We start from the raw sequence: 21,186 nt of genomic DNA, 5'->3' as shown, positions 1-21,186 counted from the left end.
CAAAAAGATCATTGTGAATGGAGGAATCGATTAGGTTACCTTTTTTCATTCAGCCCACAAGCTGCATGAAAAAAAAACGAACATTACAATATATGCCTAACAAGGACCAGCAACGATTTCTAATTAGCCGCTAGACTGCTTCCACAAGTAGTGGAAGGTGACATAAACACGCCCCCGCTCACCTTCCATGGTTTTCTAAGACTCTCCTGTCCAATGGGGGAACCCAAGAATGCAGCCGGTGGTTCTGACAGCTGAACGGAGACCAGAACGACTCCAATCATCTCTATGGCCTAAGAAACAGGTTTCGCCAGATATAAACAGCGCCTTTTTTAAGTTGGGAAAGCATCTTACCACACCAATCTTTAAGTGCAGAGGAGCGATCTAGAGTCTAAAAGACCCCAAATCTTAAAAAAAAAAAAAAAAAAAAACACACACACACACACACACACACACCTCTGTTGTCCATGTAAGGCTGACCATACAATGTGCAATCTTTGTACAAGCAGTTTTAAACCCAGGGCTCAATCAAGTTCTTTAGGTAGGACACACAACCACCACTACCCAAGTACCATACATGAGCAATGTTTTGGTGACAAGCAGAACTACTTTTAGAAAAGTGCTTCTGTCACGTCATCACGAGAAAGGAGAACCCCATGTTCCAAGTAGGTTTTTTTTTTTTTTTTTTTTATAGAAAGCCATACTTCTCTTTTAAACCGACTTAAAAAGTTGGACTGCATTAACACCCAACGACAACTTTTTTTGCGTGGCAGCATAGGGCAGCCCATTTTCTGGAATAGACTGCCTTACACGTGCCAAAGTAGCTTGCATACCTTTTTCCCCGAAGTGAGCCAAGCACGTTTTGCATTGCTTGTTGTCAAGCGACATAACATGGGACAGCTACACATGTTTGATGTGCCATTAATAATGGCACAGGATGCGAGATGCGTGTTGCTGCGTTTTTTGGCAGGTTGGCAGAAACGCACAGTTTTGGCACGCTCCCAGAACTCTTACGTGTGAATGTGGCCTAAATTAGGTGGAAAAAAGATATATGATCTCACAAAGTCCAATGGTTCCAGCCAAGAGGAAGATGAAACCCCTGTGCATCTGATGTCATTTGTCACCTTGCAGTAGTAAACAAAATCCCTTTGTATACCAAAAATCTAGCAAAGGTCAGTTCTCTGGATAACAATATTCCAATAGTATCCTTTGTAAAACGGTGACTGAGAATAGCATCGTCTGAAAGAAATGCATCCAAGCTGTTTCAAATTCTGAAAACATAACAAGGGGTCAGCGAAAATAAATGGGCAGCTTGCAATAGGTAAATATATACAGTAGTACCCATACAGACCCATTTTACACAAATAACCTCTAATAACCTCTAAATAACACCTGAAAACTGCCTCCCATTAATTTCAGTGTCTTTTCTGTATACAGCACTCCCAATACGCCCTTGTCCATTGAAATAAATGGGCAGCGCCTGAAAAGCATTGGCGCTTTTAACCCCATCTTGGGCTGCTAGCAGGGGTTAAATGTGCAGCTTAACCACTTGCCTACTGTGCACATACACCCCCTTCCTGCCCAGACGAGATTTTAGCTTCTGGCACTGCGTCGCTTTAACTGACAATTGCGCGGTCATGCGACGTGGCTCCCAAACAAAATTGACGTCCTTTTTTTCCCACAAATAGAGCTTTATTTTGGTGGTATTTGATCGCCTGTGCGGTTTTTATTTTTTGGGCTATAGACAAAAAAATAGCGTCAATTTTGAAAAAAAATATTTTTTACTTTTTGCTATAATAAAAATCAATTTTTTTTAAAAAATATATATTTTTTCCCTCAGTTTAGGCCGATACGTAGTCTTCTACAAACTTTTGGTAAAAAAAAAAAAAAAAAAAAAAAAAAATCGCAATAACCTGGTTTGCGCAAAAGTTATATTGCCTACAAAATAGGGGACATAATGATTTTTTTACTAGGAATGGCGGCGATCTGCGTTTTTTTTTCAGGACTGCGACATTATAGCGGACACATCGGACACACTTTTGGGACCATTCACATTTATACAGTGAACAGTGCTATAGATATGCATTGATTACTGAATAAATGTGAGTGGCAGGGAAGGGGTTAACCACTAGGGGGCGGGGAAGGGGTTGAATGTGTATCCTGGGTGTGTTCCAACTGTGGGGGGAGGGGGTGACCGATCTGTGTCCCTATGTACAAGAGACACAGATCGGTCTCCTCTCTCCCTGACAGGACATGGAGCTCTGTGTTTACACACAGAGCTCCATGTCCCTGCACAGTTACTGGGCCATCGCGGGTGCCCGGCGGCCATCGCGGCCGCCGGGCACGCGCACTGTGTTCCCAGTGACGCGACGGGTGCGCGCCCTAGAGGCTTTAAAAGACAGGACATTATATGACGTCCTGTCAGAACAATAGAGCATTCCGCCCGCCGTCATTTGACGGCGGGCGGATGTTAAGTGGTTAAACAGTGCTAAAAAAAAATGTTTTACTGCACTGGCAGTTCTGAACTCTGCAAGTCAGTGAGACTTTTATTTCCTTCTGTTGTGTTATTTTGCTGCCGTGAAGCTGCTTAAGTTTAATAAACACTACTTTGAATGCAAAGCCTATGTCCTGCGATCTATCTGGTTCCCTGAACCTTACAATAGTAAGACATTTTTTTTTCTGTCAGTAAATACCTTATATAGCCCACTTCCTGTTTCTTATCTGGTCATTAGCCTAGGCTTATGATATCATGCACAGCTCTCTCACACTATTGTGAAAGTTTGCCATGAAGGGAGGTGGGTGAGTAATAAGAGGGCCAATGAGAGCTGCAGAGCTGGGGGGGAGGGGGTGAGCGTAAATTCAGGAAGTGAACATGCAACAGCTTCAGCTGCCCACAATTAAAATGGATGCAGACAGATTTAGTAGGGGGAGCTTTCTGCAACACATTTGGTAAGTACAGAATCACAGTATAATATATATATACAGTGATGAAAATAAGTATTTGAACACCCTGCTATTTTGCAAGTTCTCCCACTTGGAAATCATGGAGGGGTCTGAAATTGTCATCGTAGGTGCATGTCCACTGTGAGAGACATAATCAAAAAAAAAAAAAAACAGAAATCACAATGTATGATTTTTTAAACTATTTATTTGTATGATACAGCTGCAAATAAGTATTTGAACACTTGAGAAAATCAATGTTAATATTTGGTACAGTAGCCTTTGTTTGCAATTACAGAGGTCAAACGTTTCTTGTAGTTTTTCACCAGGTTTGCACACACTGGAGGAGGGATTTTGGCCCACTCCTCCACACAGATCTTCTCTAGATCAGTCAGGTTTCTGGGCTGTCACTGAGAAACACGGAGTTTGAGCTCCCTCCAAAGATTCTCTATTGGGTTTAGGTCTGGAGACTGGCTAGGCCACGCCAGAACCTTGATATGCTTCTTACAGAGCCACTCCTTGGTTATCCTGGCTGTGTGCTTCGGGTCATTGTCATGTTGGAAGACCCAGCCTCGACCCATCTTTAAAGCTCTAACTGAGGGAAGGAGGTTGTTGCCCAAAATCTCGCAATACATGGCCCTGGTCATCCTCTCCTTAATACAGTGCAGTCGCCCTGTCCCATGTGCAGAAAAACACCCCCAAAGCATGATGCTACCACCCCCATGCTTCACAGTAGGGATGGTGTTCTTGGGATGGTACTCATCATTCTTCTTCCTCCAAACACGGTTAGTGGAATTATGACCAAAAAGTTCTATTTTGGTCTCATCTGACCACATGACTTTCTCCCATGACTCCTCTGGATCATCCAAATGGTCATTGGCAAACTTAAGACGGGACTTGACATGTGTTGGTTTAAGCAGGGGAACCTTCCGTGCCATGCATGATTTCAAACCATGACGTCTTAGTGTATTACCAACAGTAACCTTGGAAACGGTGGTCCCAGCTCTTTTCAGGTCATTGACCAGCTCCTCCCGTGTAGTCCTGGGCTGATTTCTCACCTTTCTTAGGATCATTGAGACCCCACGAGGTGAGATTTTGCATGGAGCCCCAGTCCGAGGGAGATTGACAGTCATGTTTAGCTTCTTCCATTTTCTAATGATTGCTCCAACAGTGGACCTTTTTTCACCAAGCTGCTTGGCAATTTCCCCGTAGCCCTTTCCAGCCTTGTGGAGGTGTACAATTTTGTCTCTAGTGTCTTTGGACAGCTCTTTGGTCTTGGCCATGTTAGTAGTTGGATTCTTACTGATTGTATGGGGTGGACAGGTGTCTTTATGCAGCCAATGACCTCAAACAGGTGCATCTAATTTAGGATAATAAATGGAGTGGAGGTGGACATTTTAAAGGCAGACTAACAGGTCTTTGAGGGACAGAATTCTAGCTGATAGACAGGTGTTCAAATACTTATTTGCAGCTGTATCATACAAATAAATAGTTAAAAAATCATAAATTGTGATTTCTGGATTTTTTTTTTTGATTATGTCTCTCACAGTGGGCATGCACCTACGATGACAATTTCAGACCCCTCCATGATTTCCAAGTGGGAGAACTTGCAAAATAGCAGGGTGTTCAAATACTTATTTTCCTCTAATATTTTATATATATATATATATACATACATACATACATATACACACACACACACACACACACACACACACACACACACACACACACACACATATATATATATATATATATATATATATATATATATATATATATATATATATATATATATATATATATATATATATATATATATATATATATATATATATATATATATATATATATATATATATATATATATATATATATATATATATATATATATATATATATATATATATATATATATACACACACACAATGTGGTTGGAGGGAAGCCATAAAATGGCAAAGATGTTTTTATTACAAATTAAGCGAGCAGACTGCAGTTACTCTTTAACCGCCTTAGTACCGCACGCCGTCAAATGACGGCGGGCGGTATCCCCTGTTGTTCTGACAGGATGTCATATGACGTCCTGTCATTAGAAGCTGCTAGGGGGGGCGCACTACTGGGAACACTATGCGCGTTGCGTTACTGGGAACACTATGCGCGTGCCCGGCGGCCGCGATGGACGCCAGGCACCCACGATTGCCCGGTAACTGAGTGGGGACGTGGAGCTCTGTGTGTAAACACAGAGCTCCACGTCCTGTCAGGGAGAGAGGAGACCGATCTGTGTCTCTTGTACATAGGGACACAGATCGGTCACCTCCCCCAGTCACCCCCCTTTCCCCACAGTTAGAATCACTATGCAGGGTACACATTTAACCCCTTCCCCGCCCCCTAGTGGTTAACCCCTTCCCTGCCAGTCACATTTATACAGTAATCAATGCATATTTATAGCACTGTTCACTGTATAAATGTGAATGGTCCCAAAAATGTGTCAAAAAATGTCCGATGTGTCCGCTATAATGTCGCAGTTCCGAAAAAAAAAAAAAAAAAAACGCAGATCGTCGCCATTCCTAAAATTTTTAAAAAATCATAATTATGTCCCCCTATTTTGTAGGCAATATAACAAACCAGTCACTATACGGTAAATGCGCAGTGCGGAAGCTAAAATTTTGTCTGGGCAGGAAGGGGGTGTATGTGCACAGTAGGCAAGTGGTTAAAGCACGGCTCGACAAAATCCGGGCGCCCGGTTGCAATTGCGACAAGAAGTTGTGACCTGGCGCCCCGGGAAGCTTAGGCCTGCCGAAGAAGACCGCAAAGCCGCGGCCTCAATTACCGGCTGAAGTGGGCCCGCGGCGGGGGGCACACGGAGACACGGGATCCTGTGTCTCCGTGCGCCCACACCTCCCCCACCGCGCGATTGCGACGGGCCCGTGCCCGCCGGTAATTGAGGCCACGGCTTTGCGGCCTTCTGCAGGCCTAAGCTTCCTTCTGTGATCTGGCGCCATCTTGTGGTGGCCGTTGGCATTACAAGTAAAACAGCAGTTCTAATGTGTTTTTCACGGTTTTCACTGCCATCTCCTTCCCTCTAATTAGAATAAAATGGCGGTCGTTGCAATACTTTGTCACACCATATTTGCGCAGCGGTCTTACAAGCGCACTTTTTTGGGGAAAAAATACACTTATTTTTTTATTAAAAAATACGACAACAGTAAAGTTAGCCCAATTCTTTTTTATATTGTGAAAGATAATGTTACGCCGAGTAAATTGGCACCCAATATGTCACGCTTCAAAATTGCTTCTGCTCGTAGAATGGCGACAAACTTGTACCCTTTAAAATCTCAATAGGCGACGTTTAAAAAAATTCTACAAGTTGCATGTTTTGAGTTACAGAGGAGGTCTGGGCTAGAATTATTGCTCTCGCTTTACCAATCGCGGCGATACCTCACGTGTGGTTTGAATACCGTTTACATATGCGGGCGCTACTCACATATGCGTTCGCTTCTGCGCGCAAGCTTGGCGAGACGGGGCGCGTCTTATGGCTTCTAACTTTTTTAGCTGGCTCCTAGATTCCAAGCAAATTAGTCAAACCCTGCTTTAAAGCATGTGCTATCAACACAGCATCATAATGTGCAAAAAGCATCCACAATATTCAAAAATGATAATACAAAATAAATCAGTGTAAATAAAGTCCAATGCAAAAAGAGTCAAAAATATGTGATATATTACTAGTATCAGCCCCGTCTTTTTGGGTATTTGCGGCAATTTTAAAAAGTTCTAATTTTTTACAAAAGATGGCGCCGGTGTGTGTCTTGCTCATATTTATATAGCTTTATGAACAGTGGGATATAAATTCATTATTTAATTTTTTCATAAGGAACCCTTTCATTTAGATAAAGTGCCCATTAATCTGTTTCTGGGTGCTCTTCAGTCACCTTATTTTATATATTTTTAATATGTCCGTTGTTGTTTCTGCTGTTACTATTAGACTACAGTAAAATGGTGCCTTTTTACCTATTTTGCATTTAGTAGTTGGACTGCCTTTATGGTAATTTGCCATTCCAGACCTATTAGACACTGTTTGGTCCTAAAGAAAATAGCGGCCCCAACTGCAATAAAATTGTGCCCAAACTTTAGTTGGTGCTCTAGTGTCTTTACTTTATTCAGCAGGAGGAAATTATATGCGAAATGGCACTGCGTCGCTTTGACTAAATTGCGCGGTCGTGACACGTTGTACACAAACAAAATTGATGTCCTTTTTTCCCCCGACAAATAGAGCTTGGTGGCATTTGATCACCTCTGTGTTTATTTTTGACACTTTTTGGGGGACCAGTGACATTTATACTGCAATCATTGCTATAAAAAAAAAATCACAGATTACTGTATAAATGACACTGGCAGGGGAGGGGTTAAAACTAGTGGGGATTAAGGGGTTAAATGTGTTACCTGGGAAATGTTTCTAACTGTATGGGGGCTGGGCTGACTGGAGGAGAGAGATTGCCGTTCCTAATCACTAGGAACAGACGATATCACTCTATTCCACCTGACAGAACAGGGATCTGTTTACACAGGCAGATCCACATTCTGCCTCTCTCTGGAGCGATCACGGGTGGCCATCAGACATGGAGTGCTCCGGACTGGCTGGTTGGCTCCCCCGCTTGCGAATCGGCGCAGGCGCCACAAATCGCTGTGTACGCGCCCGACGTACAACAAAGGCAATTAGCGCAGCGGAGTCAACCTGCTGCAGTACAGGTGCGGCGGCTAGTCGGCAAGTGGTTGTCATTCTATGCATTCAAGGGGGAGTAAAGGTTTGTTTTTTAATTTTCTAAATAGGTTCCTTTAAGCTAGTGCAGGGTTCGACAAACCCCAGGCGCCAGGTCGCATCCTGTGTCACGTCGGTCGGCGATTAAGGCCGCGGCTTTCTGCAGGCCTATGCTTCCTTCGGTGATCTGGCACCATCTTGTGGTGGCCGTTGCCATGACAAGAAGAAAACCAGCAATACTAATGGGGCTTCCTGCCCGTTTTTAAATCCAAAAGCAAACATATTGCAGTTTATCAATTCTTGGATGCGATGGCTGCATTTGTTTTCCCCTTAGGCTTTCTTCTTTTCATCTGGTGATCCCCAGCCAGTAAGTCTGTTCCCATTTAACACTAGCAGGGGTGCTTATAATAAATCAGATTTTATTAGAGCTGCACAATTAATAGTTAAGAATCAAGGTCGCAATCCCCCCCCCCCCCCCCCCCCCCCGCACGCGCGCGATCTTAAAGCGCTTTCCCGATTCTTTCTATGCAAAGAATTCTCTGCTCAAGCCGACGACTGTCAAAAAAAAAAAAAAAACAACACACAGGCAGTCTGCCAAATATCACAACATTCCTCAACCCTGAGCTAACTATAGACATTGTAATGTTTTGTTGTAGATCAAAAGAATGAACTTCAATCTGTAAATGAGAAAGGTTTAACCACTTAAAAACAAAACCTTTTTCTGACAGTTGTTGGTTCAAGTTAAAATCATTGTTTTTTGATAGAAAATTACGTAGAACCCCCAAGCCTCAAAACACAGCCCCATAGAAGTCTATGGGGATATCATGTACAGGTGCAGCCAGGACAGTGACTAAGGTAAGTACACATTAGTGGAAGGGGGGTGGGCTAGGATAGGTCAGGGCAAAAGGGATAAGTGAACTTTGTCCTAAAGTACACTTATAATTGATTTTTAAAGAATCGCCCACTAATAACATTTTTGTTTGTCGTACCGTTACGGCGGTCCCTTTATTGGCTATAGCAGGCGCTGGAGCCAATGTGCGTGGCCAGCAGCCGTGATATCCGCCGGCCACCTGCAACTGCTCCACAGAGAGCCAGAACGGGGACCTGTCAATGTAAACAAACAGATCACCGATGTGTCGGGAGAGAGAGAGAGATCCTAGTGATCAGGACCAGCGATCTCTCTCTACTTCCAGTCATTCCCCTCCCCCCACAGTTAAAAAACACCTCCCAGGAAACACTAGACCCCCTTCATCGCCCTTTAGCGATAACCCCTTCCCTGTAAGTGACATTTATACTGTGATCAGTCACTATGCATAGCTCTGATCACTGTAATAAATGTCACTGGTCCCAAAAAAGTGTCAAAGTGTCCGATTGGTCTGCTGCAATCCTGCTAAAAATTGATGATCACCACTATTACTAGTAAAAAAATATTATAAAAATACTAATAACAGCCCTCAAAATTTTCACTCGCTTGCTCGCATTTGGCAAGTGAAAAAATGAGGGTTGCAAGCGTGGACAGGGCTGTGGTTTTCCGGGAATGTATAGCCAGTGCCCGCCGCGCACAGGCTCGCACGGAGGCCATTTCAATTGGAGTAAAACAGCTGCCTGGGACCGCCCCTGACGCATACCCCCACCTTTCCCAGGCTCACATCATGGGCTTTCAATGGGATTGAGAAAGCCACCTGGGACCTCCCTCTCCACCTCTCTCCTGCAGCACAGCTAAAGAGTGGGGCGGTGCAAATCTCTGCAGGGCAGTCCTAAGTGGGCAGGCTCAAACACACTTGGTCCGCCCTCAGTGAGTGCTTGACAACCCATGGCAAAAGCAGGAGAATGGTGAATATTAAATATGACAGTGTGCTGTGATTGGAAGCAGCACATGCTGGAGGCATTGGTATAATGGAAGATTAAACAAGATGTGCTGGGAGGGGTGTAAGGAGGCAGAGATATGCTGGAAAGAGGAGTAAGAGGTAGAGGTGGACTAGGGGGAGGGGGGATGCATTGGTGCACTGGGGGATGCATTGGAGGTAGAGGTGCACTGGGGGATGCATTGGAGGTAGAGGTGCACTGGGGGAGGCATTGGAGGTAGAGGTGCACTGGGGGAGGCATTGGAGGTAGAGGTGCACTGGGGGAGGCATTGGAGGTAGAGGTGCACTGGGGGAGGCATTGGAGGTAGAGGTGCACTGGGGGAGGCATTGGAGGTAGAGGTGCACTGGGGGAGGCATTGGAGGTAGAGGTGCACTGGGGGAGGCATTGGAGGTAGAGGTGCACTGGGGGAGGCATTGGAGGTAGAGGTGCACTGGGGGAGGCATTGGAGGTAGAGGTGCACTGGGGGAGGCATTGGAGGTAGAGGTGCACTGGGGGAGGCATTGGAGGTAGAGGTGCACTGGGGGAGGCATTGGAGGTAGAGGTGCACTGGGGGAGGCATTGGAGGTAGAGGTGCACTGGGGGAGGCATTGGAGGTAGAGGTGTACTGGGGGAGGCATTGGAGGTAGAGGTGTACTGGGGGAGGAGAAACAAAACCAGAGAAATTCCTTTCTTAACTTACTAACCAGCCTGATAACCAACCACATTTTTCTGTCTGATGAGGCTGAGCTGGATTGGCACTGGTGAGGCTGCACCGATGGGGTCGCACGATAGGCTGCTTTCCTGGGCACTGATAAAGTTGTTGTTAATATTTATTTTTGTAACTTAATTTTGCATAAAACATTTAACAGTGTCATTTCATGAGATATTTATGAGGGCGTGTTTAGGGGCAGAATCAGGGGTGGGGCAGGCTAGGGGTTGGGTGGGCAAACTGGTGGCGAGTAACTCCCAAGGCCTGGCTGGTAACTCAGAACTTAAAATTTTGAGCCATAATAATAAATAATAGCCATAAATATATCCCCTATTTTGTAAACGCTATAACTTTTGCGCAAACCAATCAATATACGCTTATTTTTATATATATATATATATATATATATATATATATATATATATATATATATATATATATATATATATATAGAAGAATACATACTGGCCTAAAAACTGATTAAGAAATGTGTTTAAAAAATAAAGATAGCAAAAGAAAAAAGTATTGTTTTTTTTTCCAAAATTGTCACTTTTTTTGTTTATAGCGCAAAAAATTCTAATTTACTGCACTCTAATCTAATTGACTGCACAATTGTCAGTTAAAGCGACGCAGTGCCATATCACAAAAATGTCCTGCTCATTAAGGGGGTAAATCCTTCTGGGGCTGAAGTAGTTAAAGGAAATGTATAGCGATTTGTTTTTATTTTTTCAAAAACACATGTTAAAGAAAACAGACTGATGCAAGTAGTCTTATTAATGAGCTATTATGTTTTATAAAACATACATTTTATGTATGAATTTTAATGGTCTATGCACATGTGGATTTTGTTCCGAAGGGCGTTGTCCGTGAACTTGGTATGCATACACACGGTAGGACTTTTTCAGCCAACAAACACGAACGTAGTGACATAATAGATGCACTACGTGTTTTTTCTGCTCTTTACCGCCACCCTTTGGGCAACTTCTGCTATTGTTGACTGATCTTTAGCATTGGTTCTGAGCAAGCGTGTTTGTACTTTGGACTTTAGTCCAATGGATTTGCTGACGTAGGACATTTGTTGCCGGAAAGTTTGTCCGTTTTCACAGCGAACATTTGTCTGATAAAAAAGCAGAAAAGTTTGTCCGATGGAGCGTACACACGGTCGGATTGTCTGCAAAAACAGGTCCGTCGGAGGTTTGTTGTCAAAAAGTCAGATTGTGTGTACGGGCCTTTACGATGTCAATGGAGGGGTTGTGGGGTTTTTCCAAAGGAGGGCATGATTTGTCTTGCAGCAGAAAGGAAGTGGTAGGAATGGGTGTATTTTCTAGAAACCTATAAAACCCAGGAGGATAGATAACAGAGCTACTGTATATCAGGAGATAGCACTACAGGCTCACCATGGTTTTTGAAATATACAACAAAACCTATTTGCCAAAAAGGAAAATAATCCTGTGACAGTCCCACCATATATGAAGATAAGCACCCCTTGCTCTACCATTTGAAAAACACCCCTTGCATTCCAGCCATGGCCATCTTGAATAAGGGTATATGATTCATGTAGCATTTACTTCCTGGAATCCATATGCCCTTAGCTGAGAAAGCCATTTTCCCATTCTCCAGATGAAAACAAAATGCCCAAAACAAATTTGGGGCCCTGATGGTATGGCAGGATTGATACAATTTTGCTAGTATTTTTCGGGATTAGGACTCCTTGTTGGCTTAAAAGGATGAAGAAAGAAATATTTTGCACTCTACTTATTATTTTTTACCACATCTTTCCCTGTGCTTGTACACACTGTACCATAATGACAGATGCATTCATCCATGGGGACGAATGGAGCTCGTCATTTATACAGCAAAACTCATCTAGCAGCTCAAGGAGAGCAGATCGGTGGAAAGCAGCAGCGCCAAGACTGACTTCTGCAAATGACTTCTGATGCCTATATTTCTGGAACTATCGACTGACTCGATTTGCAGATTTTTATGACCAAGGCTAGGTTCACACTGTTGCGAATTCAAAATCGCGGTAAAATCGCGATTTTGCCGCGATTTCGGCAGCGATTTAAGAGACATCTGTGCAGGGTCAATGTAAATCGCGGCCCGAAATCGCAAAAAGTAGTACAGGAACTACTTTTTGAAATCGGTGCAGCGCCGCAGATGCGGCGTCGCACCGATTAGGACAGTGCCATTGCCGACAATTGCCGGCAAATGCCGCCGATTTGAGATGCGATTTGACATGTGAAATCGTATCTCAAATCATACCAAATCGTACCCAGTGTGAACCTGGGCTAAAGCAACAGATTTGTTCTAAACTAAACCACTTGCTGCTAGTATAAACTAGGGCTGCAAATAACGATTATTTTCATAATCGATTAGTTAGCCGATTAATCGGATAATGACCTTAAAAAAAAAAAAATTGCATTTTTTTTCAATTTGGTGTTGGGCAGATTACAAAACACAAATTGCTGAAAAAACACATTACATGCTTTTCTGTAGCACCGTTTTGTGTTAAAAAGTCCTTGCCCTTTCCAAATACGCAGCAGATGAAAAAAAATTATGGATGTGAACGTGTCCCATAGGAAAACATGTAAATGAACTGTAGTGCGTTTCTGCAAAAAGTACCAGAAAACAAGAGGTGTGAACCCAGGCCTGAGATGTTTCGTAACATAATGGGGTTAAAAAAACAAAAATAAGTACAAAAAGAGCGAATAATCGCTACTGTAAGGGGTTCATTTTTTTTACTGTGGGACAGTGAAAGGCCTAGTTAGACTTACCGGTGACGGTATTTCTAAGAGCCTTTCAGGACAACCTTGGAGAGAGAGCGCAGCTCCGCCCATTTTCTAGGAAACACCCATGATCCTTTAAGATCCCTCCTCTTCCACCATGGCCTCAGTTATTGTGGTCTCCGACAACTGGAAAACAAAGCACAGAAGAACCACAACAAACCATGATAGGCATTTAAAACATACTCTTATTCTAATACCTAGGGAGGGAAAATAGCGGTTGTCCTGAAAGGCTCTTAGAAATACCGTCACCGGTAAGTCTAACTAGGCCTTTCTCTTATCGCCTTTCAGGACAACCTTGGAGAGGATAACCGAGTAACTTACCCTAGGGTGGGACCACTGCTTGCAGTACCTTCCTGCCGAAGGCTTGCTCCGCAGCGGACAGTAAGTCTAGCTTGTAGTGCCGTAGAAAGGTCGAATAGCTGGACCATGTAGCCGCCTTGCAGATTTGGTCAGGCGTAGCACCGGCTCTTTCGGCCCAAGAAACTGCCGTAGATCTTGTTGAATGGGCCCTGATTCCCGTAGGAGGCACCTCTCCTCTGGCTTGATAACTCTCTATGATGGCTTGTTTAAGCCATCTTCCCAACGTGCTTTTAGAAGCCTTCTCTCCTTTTCGTGACCCTGAGAATATTACGAACAAGGCGTTTGACTTCCTGAACTCTTTGGTGACAGAAAGGTATTGAAGTACACATCTTCTTACATCGAGAGTATGAAAGGTTTCTTCCCCTACATTAGAGGGAGCTGAACAAAAGGTAGGAAGGATTATTTCCTGAGACCTGTGAAAGGTTGATGAGACCTTAGGAAGAAAGGCTGGATCTGTTCGAAGAATTATCCTGTCCGGAAAAATTCTTAAATAAGGTTCTGTGACTGCCAAAGCTTGGATTTCGCTGACCCTTCTTGCGGTCGTGATGGCCACCAAAAAAATTGTTTTTAATACTAAATTTTTCAAAGGAATATTCCCTATGGGTTCAAACAGAGTCCCCGTGAGACCCTGCAACACAATTGATAAATCCCAACTGGGAAAGGTTTTAAAGGCTATTGGCCTACTTCGACCCAGTGCCTTAAAAAATCTTGAAATTAAATGTTCCTTAGATAGAGTTCTTTCCAAATAAACTGAAAGAGCTGCTACTTGTGTCCTTAGGGTGCTAATTGCTAACCCTTTCTCCATTCCTGCATGAAGAAATTCCACAACAGAAATTACGCTATGAACCTGGAAATTTTTGGACGTACACCAGGAATTAAATTTTCTCCAGACTTTGAGGTAAATTGCTCTGGTTACACTTTTCCTGCTGTCTAGCAGAGTTTTTATTACTTTATCCGAGAGTCCCTTTGATCTTAAAAAGGTCTTCTTCAGAAACCAGGCCGTCAACTGTAAACGTTCCACTTCCGGATGGTTCACAGGACCCTGAGACAGTAGGTCTTTCCTGAGTGGTAGCTTCCACGGTGGTTTTGTGGCTAAATTCTGCAGTGATGCAAACCACGGTCTTTTTGGCCAGTAGGGAGTGATTAGGATCAGACTGGCTTTTTCTTCCCTGAACTTTCTTAAGACTAGTGGTATTAGTATGAAGGGGGGGAAGGCGTAGCACAGCTGGTAGTGCCACTGTTGATCTAGAGCGTCTATGGCTACTGCCTGGTCCCCTCTGTGAAGGGAGAAAAATGTTCGCACCTTCGCATTCTGCTGGTTGGCGAACAGGTCTATCTGTGGTTGACCCCATTCCTGCGTGATTGACCTGAAAACTTCCATGTTTAAGCTCCATTCTGCCTCTACTATGCACCTCCTGCTCAGTAGGTCTGCCAACAAGTTTTGAGACCCTTTTAGGTGTATTGCTGACAGGGACGCTACATTTAGCTCTGCCCAAGATAGCAGACGGTTGGCCAACTGCATCAGACTTCTGCTTCTGGTTCCCCCCTGCTTGAGGACATAAGCCACTGCTGTGGTATTGTCCGACAGGACCTGAACATGGTGACCCTTCACTGATTGACAAAAAGCCTGAAGCCCCAGGAATATAGCTTTTAATTCCCTCCAATTTGAGGACCTTCTGGCTTCTGGTTTGGACCAGGTGCCCTGAGCAGTTTGTCCCTCTAGATGGGCTCCCCACCCCCAGGAACTTGCGTCTGTTGTGAGACGCTTCTCTACCGGAAAGACCCAAGGAAGGCCCCTGGTCAGATTGACAGGATTTCTCCACCACCAGAGTGCTCTTTTGACGTTGGATGTTAATCTGATACGTTTCTCTAGAGACTCCTGGTGTGACCAGGTTTGAAGGATACTCTTCTGGAGAGGACGAGAGTGAAACCTCGCCCATGGAACTGCCGGGATTGAGGATGTGAGTAGTCCCAGGACTGCCATTGCTGTCCTGACTGACATCCCTAAGTTTGTCTGGGCCTGAGCTACAGAAACCAAAACCTTCTCTATCTTTTCTTGGGGTAAAAAGACCTTCTGAAGGATAGAATTTATGGTATATCCCAGGAACCTTGTCTCTTGAGAGGGTACCAGATTTGATTTCTCCCGGTTTAGTAACCAACCTAGACCTCCGAGATGGACCTGCGACACCTGGAGATTCGTCGCAACTTGATCCCGGGAGTCTGCGAAAAAAAGCAGGTCGTCCAGATACGGGACGACCGAAATCCCTTTCAGCTTCAGCGGTTCCAAGGCTTCCGCCATGATCTTCGTAAAGATCCTGGGGGAGGAGGAAAGGCCGAAGGGGAGAGCCCTGAATTGAAGGTGCCATACCCTGGATCCCAGGTTCACCGCCAGCCTGAGAAATTGCTGGGATGCTTGGGCAATCGGGACGTGTAAATAAGCATCCCTGAGGTCCAGGGATGCCATGAAACAGCCGGGGGTCAGTAATTTTGCTATGGAGTAGATGGTATCCATGCGGAAATGTTTGTATCTGATCGACTTGTTTAACACCTTTAAGTTTAGGATCAGGCGAAACTTGCCCGAGGGCTTCTTTACTAAAAAGATGTGGGAATAGAAACCCTGGCCTTCTTGATGTTTTGGGACTTGGATTACAACTCCCTGACTCATCAGATCCTGAAGCAGGATCGTCATTGCAGAAGCTTTCTCTTTGTCTCGGGGAAGGGCTGTGATATAGAACCTTCTCGGGGGACATTCTGAAAATTCCAGACTGTACCCTTCCGTGATGATTCTCTCCACAAAGGGACTGATGGACATCTGTTTCCACTGTGGAAGAAAGGCAGACAATCTTCCTCCCACCGGAAGCAGATCGTCACTTATTTTTGGTAGTCTGTTCTGAGGGGCTTTTGAAAAGGATACCTCCTCTACCTCTTTGGGACCCCCAACGTTTTTTATTTTCTTCCTTGTTCTTATAGGGTTGTTGAAAAGGACGAAAATTCTTTTTGGGGTTTTGACCCTTTTTAAGGGGAAAAGCCTTTTTCTTATCAGCCGTTCTGTCAAGAACCTTTTCCAGATCCTGACCGAACAACAGATCTCCTGAAAAGGGTAGACCACAAAGTTTTACTTTAGAGGGTGTATCACCCGACCAGGTCTTTAGCCATACCGCTCTTCTGACTGAATTTACCAAGGCTGCAGACCTTGCGGCCATTTTAATGGACTCAGCAGATGCATCTGCCATATATTTAATGGCTTTCAAAATTAACGAAAAGGACTCTAGCAGATCCTTTCTTGGGGTGCCTGCCTCTACATGACTTTGTAGCTTTTCAACCCAGCACTCCAAATTGCGGGCAAAAACTGTGGCGGCTATGGCTGGCTTCAGGCTGGTTGAAGTGGAATCCCAGGCCTTTTTTAGGAGGGAATCAGCTCTTTTATCCATCGGATCCTTCAAAACCCCCATGTCCTCAAATGCCAGATCTGTATGACGCGAAACTTGTGAGAAAGCGGCGTCTACTTTAGGTCTTTTGTTCCATAACTCGGAATCACTGTCTTCAAAAGGAAACCTTCTTTTAAGGGTTTTGGAAAAAAAAGGAGCCCGTTCAGGGTCTTTCCATTCCTTTTTGATTGTTTCCGAGAGGACCTTGTGCACCGGGAAAACCCGATGTTTGGTTTCATCCAATCCTTGATACATTTTATCATGTATGGATAACTGGACTTTTTCTTCCTGGATATCCAGGGTAGTGTAAATTGCCATAAGTAACTCCTGAACCTCTTCTAAGGACAATTTAAATTTAGAAGTTTTGCTACTATCATCTTCCTCTTGTTCCTCCTCATCTGAATCCCTGAGAGAGGCGAGAGTACTAGTTCCTTCATCTGCCGAATCCCCATCTGTTTGTCTAGACAACGGGATTTTCGGGCTAGGTGGTGGCTGCTGAGGCTCCCCCTGACTTGCGGAGCCTTGTGCAATCAGATCCTTGACCGATCCTAAAGAGCTTGCCAGTTCCTGAACTGAAGAGAATAGATCTTTATACTGTTGTGAAGTTTCCTCTTCTACCAAATTTTTAATACAGGATCTGCACATGGGTTTTTGCCACGAATCCCTTAAAGGATTCCTGCAAGATGGGCATTTCCTTGGAGCATCCAAGTGTTTGGTTTTGCCTGCAGATTTTTCCTGCAACGAGATGACAAACCAAATTACTAACCCAGAAAAAGTTTTTTTTTTTTGAAACACCCAGTGCTGCCACCACCAGAAACAAACAAGGGGAAAGTAAGTGCCACTACCCCTTACGGCTATACAGACCAAGAACATTAAAACTTGGTCTGGTAACCACAGGCTCCCTCAGGGAGGATCACAATACCACACAAATAAGCCCAACAGAGTAAGAATAAAAGGCACCATTGTACCCCTCTTACCTGGGCCTGACCGGTGCCTGCAGCGCCTGTATCCGCTGGTGCTGTCTGTCTCTCCTCCATCGTAGAGCGCAGCGAATAGTAGCTGGAAAAAAGCCCCGTTTTTCAAATTTTCCCGGCGTCCCGCGTCATCATCGGGGGCCGGAAACGGAAGCGCTGGTCACCTGACCTGTCCCACAGACGCTGCGTTCCAGGCGCCGAGAACCACTGCGCCACGCCCTCCCAGGAAGCAGCGTCACCGTGCGCGACGCACTCGCCGGCCGGGACCCGGAGCTGGAATGCGGAACGCCACCGACCTGCAGCAGCTACCGCTCGGCCACCAGGCCCTACCGCAGCACCCGGGCACACGTCGCCACCCCCTGGGAGGCCGGATTCTCCACTGAGCCGGCGCGTCTGGGGACTCCTGAACGTCCCCTCCCCGTGGAGGGGAGCCGGGATGGTCACTGCAGAAAACAAACGAGGTGAGCTAACAACCCCTCCGCCTTGGAGAGAGCGCAGCTCCCTGGTTCCCTATGATGCTTCCACCATGGCGGAGGAAACACAATAACTGAGGCCATGGTGGAAGAGGAGGGATCTTAAAGGATCATGGGTGTTTCCTAGAAAATGGGCGGAGCTGCGCTCTCTCTCCAAGGTTGTCCTGAAAGGCGATAAGAGAAAGTAATATTTACAGTAGCGATTTGCTTTTTTGTACTATAAAGGGCTAATTTTCGAGTTTTTAACCCCATTATGTTACTGGCCGATTAATCGATTATGAAAATTTTAATCGATTAATTTCATAATCGATTAGTTGTTTCGGCCCTAGTATAAACTATCAAATAATTAAAAGTTACACTGAAATCTTTGTATTTAAAACTGTGTTTAGACTTTTTGTGGTTTTGGATAGAATGGGGAAAGTTGCATTTTTACGCCTCTGAACAATCATAGAGACTCTGTCGACCATCTGGTCCGACGAAACTCTCTAAACATCTGAGGCCGGCGGATCCTGTCTTCGACTCACCGATGGTAGCTGTGAGCCGGTAGAAGCACCCCCGCCCCCCCCCCCCAAAAAAAAAAAGCGTGGAGCCCATCCCAAAATCCAGACCAGAACCTTATCCGAGCGCCACCTCCTGAACCATACCAGGCTGTATGCCCTCAACATGGGGGGGGGGGGGGGGGTCAGCGACGTCAAACACTTGTAAAAGCGTCTAAAGCTTTTACAGGTGTCAAGCTTTCGGGGCGTTAATTAATTTTCATTGGCCAGAATAAATCATTGCTCAATCTTTTAGACCCATTTAGCAGCATCAAGCATTTGTTTCTGCCCAAACTCTGCTGCTCCTGGATGCACTGGCAGTGTTTTTTTTTTTGTTTGTTTTTTTTCTGCCTCTAAATACTGCTAAAAGCCTATGTGTGCATGGACACATTGGCTAACACGGAGAGGCATTTAGAGCCAGGGAAAAAAAATCTAAATAAAAACAAACAAACACACACACACACACAACACCAGATGCCCCTAGAAGCAGCTGTAAAAACATCCAGCATGAGGCCTAAAAAAAATGGAAAGCATTTGATCACACTGATCTTGGTGTGATCAAATACTTTGAAGGGCAGAGGAAAGATCCGAGGTATTATTGACCCCAAATCTCTCCATTAAAAATACCTGTCATGCCTACTGCTATCACAAGGCATGTTTACATTCTTTGTTACAGCAATAAAAATAAAAAATAAACGTGAGCACCCCTGTGTTTGCTGGCAAAGGCAAACTCATGCATCCGTTCAGCACAGGCGCAGACAGCAATTGTCCCACGCATGTGAGGTATCACCACAAACGTCAAGATCACAAACCTCATCGCTTCCCCGAGATCCCTGGCGCAACCTCGGCGCTTCCCCGAGACCCTTGGCGCAACCTCAAAGCTTCTCCTAGACCCCTGGCGCAACCTCAGCGCTTCCCCGAGACCCTTGGCGCAACCTCAACGCTTCTCCGAGACGCCTGGCGCAACCTCAACACTTCCCTGAGACCCCTGGTGCAACCTCAACGCTTCCCTGAGATCCCTGGCGCACTTCTCTAATAATGCCCAAAGGCACCTGCACAACTCCCACAACACGCCACACTCTTGTCCTGGGAGCTTCTCCAATGACCCTCCGCACAAATCGCATGCTTCTCGGACGACCCCCCTCCAACCCCCTGTGCGCTTCTCTAGCTATCGCTTTCCTGACGACCCGTGCTGCACCCAAGCGCACTTCTACGTTGATGCACTGCCAAAGCGCTACGCCAATGACACCCAAAATGCACCTGTGCACTTCAGTGACTCCTGGCACAGCCCATGAACTCCTTTAACAACCCACGTACTGTGATGACACCTATCGCAGCCCGGCGCCCGCCCACTTCTGACAACTTTTGGTGCAAATCATGCGTTTTCCCCCAACAACCCTGGGATGTTTTAGTAACAGTTGCACAATGCTATACAATCCATTCCTCAGACTGATGAACTCTGTACACTGCTGGACACTCCCACCAGTCTTATTCATATTTTAGGATTTCATACTGATACAGTTTTGCACCATCAAATAGAAAACCTTCCCCAGATCCCAGACAACAATCAATGAAGTGCAGCAACGTAGTAAATATGACAACCTTGTGCTGGTTGTCCTGAGATATGTAGTAACAGGAGAGAGGTACAGAAGATGACATACAAGTCAGTCAGCTCTCCTCTCCGTCACACAGTCACTGGACCACCTCTGGGGAGACGCTCCGTGTATAGACACACAACACTTACCCACACCCACCTACCTGCCCTCTCCAGCCGTCCAGGAAGTGCTGTGTCCGGGCCTCTCCGAATATTCCTCTGCCCCGTCTAGCCCTTGCAGATATAGGAAGTGAACAAACAGCTCTCCCTTCCCTCCTACAGCCGGAGACACTGCCTGACACACCGACTACACAGCCTAAGCAGACGTCGTACACACAGGAAAAGCACAGGACCACAACACCCACAATCCTTCACTGCAGCAGCAGTAAAACTTTATTGACCATGAACAAACGGGAACCTTCAATCAAGATGAGCTTGAGAATCTGTTTATGGTTGCAGAACTAAAGCATAGCTCCCAACCGTCCCTGATTTCGAGGGACTATCCCTCATTCAGAACAATGTCCCTTTTTCCACCTCACCTGTCCCTCATTTTCGTCTGATCTATAGAGTTGTATATAAAATGCATTATTTACCATTCACAAAGTGCTTCACAGTGCTACCTTCCATCCAATTTCTAAATAGCTGCATCTGTAAATTCCAAAAGCCAGTATAAAATAAATAGTAGTGGTAAATATAATCACTTAAAGCAGAGTTCCGCCCAAAAAAAAAAAAAAATAGTTAAAAGTCAGCAGCTACAAAAAGTATAGCAGCTGACTTTTAATAAGCA

At 44.9% G+C, this 21,186-nt stretch overlaps 1 protein-coding gene across 5 annotated transcripts in view; it reads right to left on the bottom strand.

Moving 5' to 3' along the window:
• The window catches only part of MICU1 (mitochondrial calcium uptake 1), a 297,161-nt gene extending 276,406 nt beyond the window's left edge, over positions 1 to 20,755 (bottom strand). For 3 of the 5 annotated variants that reach the window (XM_040362304.1, XM_040362306.1, XM_040362307.1), the window contains exon 1: positions 20,564 to 20,755. The gene's annotated coding sequence lies outside the window, so the exon portion shown is untranslated. Of the gene's footprint in view, positions 1 to 20,549 lie in introns of all 5 variants that reach the window. The other 2 variants (XM_040362305.1, XM_040362308.1) reach the window with 2 other exon arrangements.
• Positions 20,756 to 21,186: the final 431 nt, after the last annotated feature.

Source organism: Rana temporaria, chromosome 8, assembly GCF_905171775.1.
Source record: "Rana temporaria chromosome 8, aRanTem1.1, whole genome shotgun sequence".
NCBI lineage: Eukaryota > Metazoa > Chordata > Amphibia > Anura > Ranidae > Rana > Rana temporaria.
The sequence above is the reverse complement of the archived record's forward strand: the minus strand, read 5'-3'. Positions and strand labels throughout refer to the sequence as shown.